Raw genomic sequence first — 5,489 nt, 5'->3', positions numbered from 1 at the left:
AGAAAATGAAAGACTCACTTAGAGGGTGAAGTCATTAACTACAAGCAACCATAGGAGAATACTCCAATTTTTACCAGCAATTTGATAGATTGTCCGATTCTAAAGTAAAATATTCAGTCAAAAATGCCCCACATTATTTTGAGGTTTCCAAAGCCTCTGAGTTTGATTGAAAAGGTCAAATCTCTGCCACCTCTAGGGCTCTCTGCTGTATTTGGCTCCCACACATTCTGCTTCTCCCGTCCCTCAAATCTCCGTGCCCTCATTCCCGTCAGCACAGGGTTTCTCAGCCTTGCCCCTGTTGACCTGTGCGGCCAGATCGGCCTTTATGGGGGAGCGGGGGAGCTGTCCTGAGCGTTATAGGATGTTTAGCGGGACTCTTGGCCTCTTTACACACTAGAGGCCAGTAGCACCCATTCTCTCAATCATGACAATCAAAAATGTCTCCATACCTTGACCCCACTTGAGAACCCCTGCTCCAGCATGATCGCCTGTCTGCGGCGAGGGGTTGACTGTATGATCCCCAATGTCTGCATATCTTTACCCAGTACTTGTGCCACACCTTGCAGGGGTCTGCAGCAGCCCCAGACCCTCCAGATATGCCCAGGAAGGAACTCGGCGAGTTCCTTTCCTGGTCTTTGGGGTTGCTGTGTTTTCCTGTAACACCTAAGAATTTCTGATTGAGAAATTGTCCTCATTAAGGACGAGAAGAATCTGGGTAAAGCTGGAGACCTTGGAGGGAACTGGAGCATTGACATCCTCCTCAGGGGAGCCCCCTCTCACCACTCCTGCCACTGACAGCACTTCCCAAGCAGGCTGAGCCCTGGGGCCCCCGCAGAGGAGAGCAAGACTTCTTTTTGTCTAAGAGCCTAGTTTCTGATTCTCAGGGGGCTGTCCAACCTCCCTGACGGTGATACAGTTTCCTCCTAGAAGGCATGGGGCAGTAGTGGTGGGTGACACATTTGTAAAAACACAGTGACCCCCACCTTCAATACCGTGAATTACAAATGTGTCACAGCAATGAGTAAGGACTGTGGATAATGGTTTGTGAAATAAGTGTTGATTTCAGCCATCCTAAACAAATTACCATTTCCTTCCTCGCTAACTCCCTTGGTGAGAACAACCAGTGCACAAACCCATGCGGCTAGAGAAGGTGTGTGGGAACAGGAAAAGAGTGGGAGAAGCAGTTTGCACTTTATTAAAATAAGAGTATCAGCATCTTTTTTTGTTTAAAAAAAAAAAAAACCAAAAAGCAATGCATATATTCATGTTTAAACACTTCCTTCTTCTGGACCATCTCCCAGCAGTAAAGACGTATCATTTTATAGGGTTTGTGTTTCTTTCTTTCTTTCTTTCTTTCTTTCTTTCTTTCTTTCTTTCTTTTTTTTAACCTCAGTGCTTATGCTCAGATTCATAGGGCTGTTGGTAGGTTGGCAGGTACACAGATGAGGAAAATATCAGCAGGCAGAATCTTTCTTTTCCTCTCTCTTTAATTTCCCCCTTTACATGATGGCATGGAGCTTAGTATTACAAAGAGATTCTAGAGGCTATTCCAGGTGAGTGCAGTGAATAAGTTAGTAAGACAGAGGAACAGCCACTGATATGGAGAGGGAAAAAAGCTTCTTTCTAAGACAGCTAAATCTGTTTGCATAACTCAGTAGCTTTCCTGGGACCAGGGCTCCTAGCAGGGTCACGGAGATGCTGCGGAAGGGGCACAGAGCCATGGCCCAGAGGGTGCCTCCTGCTGTTGTTTGATGATGACATTTCCAAAGGCAGGTGGTCTGAACTGGATGAACCCTCTCCCTGATACTGAATTCTGTTGCTAGCTCCTTTCCCCAGCTTCAGCCTTATGTCTGCTCCAGTGTCGGGAGGGAGGTTAGATTGTGATTCCTAAATCGTAAACTGTAGTGTGTTTATAGTCAATGGAGATAGTAGAGCTGGAACTCAAGTTTTAGGAGCATATTTATATTTAATGAATCTAAATACAAAGAATTTTTAACTTTTTTCAAGAAGAAAGGATTTTTTTCCTAAGCAGATATTCTGAATCCCAACTCTATGGAGCCGTCCATGGATGGGCTTCATGGGGTTAAGAAACCCCTTGAAACTGAATGCATATGCATTTTCCTGAGGCAGATTCCACATCTTTCATCAGATTCTCTGAGGGATCTGTAATTGATGAAAGGTTGAGAATCACTGTCTCAGAGGCAGTTACAAAGGTCTCCTTTTTTGTTTTGTCTAGAATTTTGACTTGTTTTTTAGTGTGTATGGGTGAGTGTGTGTTTGGTTTTTCAATTTTTTGAGACCAGATAGTTTCACTGGTGTTGCTCTATAGAGATGTTTTCCTACTTGGTGAGCCAATTTGGGGTTGTAAGATCTCTGGAGATTCAATTCTTAGCTACAGTTGGTTTAGGTCTTGTAGAAAGTTGTGCCATTGAAGTTCAATGGTGATTTTCTGTTAAGATAATGTCAGGCTGAGAAAGGACATTGAGGAGAAAAAAAGGAGGGGGAAATTAGGTAGTGAGGATGCACAATCACTTTTGTACGTTTTCTTCAACATGCGTGAGGTAATTAAGTTCCTTTTTATTGTCTGTTAAGATTACTGCCCCCATTCATCTCCCTTGAAGAAGTGTGTACATCAAATGGTATTCCAAGAGCAAGGAGTGAGGGTTGAAAGTTACGATGATGACTCCAGGCCTGGGAAACGGAGCTTTACCCTCCCATACTGCTGGCTTTGATGACATCATTACTTCCTTCTCTAAGCACCGTATCCTTTCCTGGAGTTCATCTTCTCTTCTTTAAAAGGAGAGTGACTTTTCACCAACCCGTTCTCTGATCTCACACCACAATGGCCTTCTTACTGTTTTTAGACGCACTAGGCACTTCCTGCCACAGGGCCTTTTGCATTTGCTAGAATAGCTTTGTCTAGAATGCTTTTCCCCATATAGCATCACGACTCACCCTATCACATCCTTTGGATCACTTTGCAAAAGTCATTGTCTCAGGGGCTCTTCCCTAGTCACCCTAATATATTGACCTCCCTCTATATGTCATACCCTTCCTCCCTGCTTCAGTTCTCCTCTTTAGCACACACTTCTATCTTCCCTATTCTACGTTTTACGTATTCACGTGTTGTCTAGTGGAGTTTCGGCTCCTGCAGATTGTAAGCTCCATGAGGGCAGGAATGTTTCTCTGTTCCAGTCAGTACTAAAATTATAGAACAGTGCCTGGTTATTTACAGATACTCACTAAATATTCTTTGAATGAATACTCTCAGGAGATTTGGGGATAAAGCTTGCTAATGAAAAAAAGTACTGTGTGACCTTTCAATCCAGTGATTTCCTGATTAAGGCAGCCAAACTAATAAGGCAAACTGATTTAAGTGGCCCAATAGCTTCTATGTTTACATCTATCAAAGTGTTTGTCATCCCTATACCATAATCTATAAATTGGCTATTGTCCTTGGCAGGTTAAGTTCTGCAGAGGAATGAACTTTAACTCAGAGTTGAAGTGTGGAGCATATAGACATGTTCAATAAATGTAGAGAAAAATGAGGGAGTGAAAGAAAATACAAAAACACTGAGACCAGCCATTGAGGCAGATGTACATATCCAATCACAGGATAAAGAATCTCTTTGTGACCATGTGGAGCACGTCCCCATTTATTTTGATCTAACAAATCCCCTAGAGAGTTGCTAGCAAGATAAGGAAGAAGCTCTGGTGTCTGAAGAAATCTCTGGAAACAGAATTAGGCAGGGTATATTAGCCATGTTGGATCAGGCATAGACTGAAATGCCCAGGATGCAGAATGGGGGGCTGGCGCCATTATAGGAGTTGGAGAGGTGGAGATGAAAGTTCAGGTGATTTGGTGAGTGCAGACCATCTTGGAGCAGAGTTCTGAGCTATAATAAGAGTCGTAAGAAAAACAGTGGGGGTGACTACAGGTTGGTTTTATGACAGCTCCAGATTTCTACAGTGGCTTCAACCTTTTACATAGGGGTTTGGATATTCCATCTTTTTCACCCACACAGTCGTCTTTCAATGCCAGTCAAAACCACTGAGACCTGATAGGGTATGGCTGGTAGACTCACTCACACCAGTGTATTCTGTGGCCTCATGCATCTTCTACTTCAGCCTTACAATCGGGCTTTCAAAACTGATTTTATTTAATAGTACACCCATTATAAAAATACACCCATGATTATTAGCACATTCACTTTCCCCTACTCTCTTCAGCATTATTATTTATATCTTTGCAAATGGCATTTCCTTCAGAAAATATGAAGCTGTCTATCACTTCCCTTCTATACTGTTGTCACTTGTGTTTAAAAAACTCACACATTTTACCCTGCTATCTTGGGAAAGAAAATATCTACCATACACAAAAGCCCCCCGATCAAGATTTAGAAATCAAAAGGTGGGTATATCAATCAAGAAGTTTCTGGCCCAATATAGAAGGGTGTTTTTTTTTTTCCCCTTCATAGTCTTCTTCTAAGCTTTCTCTTTTCATTAAATCACAATGCCAGGTAAAGTCAGGGGCATGCTGTGCATGTCATTGTGGTTTATAGATCAAATGAAAGCCAGTATTAATCATCTTGCTTGCTTCTGGAACCTATTAATTTTCCAAGAACAGTACCCCAGTGACACAAGTCCTTCATTCTGTGACCTGACGCAGTGCCGTTTGCCTTTCCTCCTCTCAGAGCAAACCTCAGAAAATGTAAGTTACAGAAAACCATTTGAAAGTAAACCTTTATCTTTTCACTGGTCAAGTAGATGAAAGTTCCATTTAACAAATCTTATACTTTGCTTCTGTTTTCCTCAGGGCTCTTTAAAATATAGTTGGTATTCTGGGTCTAGACCTACTAACTAGAGATAAACTTGAGTTTCTTGTCCCCTTATTATCAAGGACTTTATAGAGGATGGACTATGATCTTCTCTCAGATCTGGGGTCCTCAGTTTTTTCGGTAATGACGGTATTTTTTTAAAGTTCTCCCAAGTCTTGAAGTTATGGAAAGAAGGTGATGCTGAGAATAAAGTCCTCACAATACCAAAGTTCCTAGGAGAAACTCTGTATATAGTAGACCCTAAATAAATATTCTTCAGTGAATCAGTGGCATTGAGGCATCCATCCTCACCATGTCCCCAGGGAGTGGAGGATGGTAAAGGAGCTGCGGTATGCTACCCAGTGAGGCCTCAATATGCCTTCATTGGAACCATTAGATAGCTAGATCAATACTGAATCCTTTTATTGAAGCTTATTTCTGGGTAGCACATTGTCAGTGTATTCTCTGGTAAGGCATGTGCTCCCTTTGATCTGACTCTAAATAATGTCATTAAATTAAACATTGAATGGTGTAGCTCCAGAAAATATGAGTCAAATGTTTGTTCATTACAAGGTTAGTACAAGTCTTAAGTTACAAGAAGAATTAAGTCAGAACTGGACAAACAGAACAGACGTTTTCAACTAAGGGTTTTAACCTAAGGGCAATTCTGTA

This window comes from Halichoerus grypus, chromosome 4 (assembly GCF_964656455.1).
Source record: "Halichoerus grypus chromosome 4, mHalGry1.hap1.1, whole genome shotgun sequence".
Taxonomy (NCBI): Eukaryota; Metazoa; Chordata; class Mammalia; order Carnivora; family Phocidae; genus Halichoerus; species Halichoerus grypus.
The sequence above is the reverse complement of the archived record's forward strand: the minus strand, read 5'-3'. Positions refer to the sequence as shown.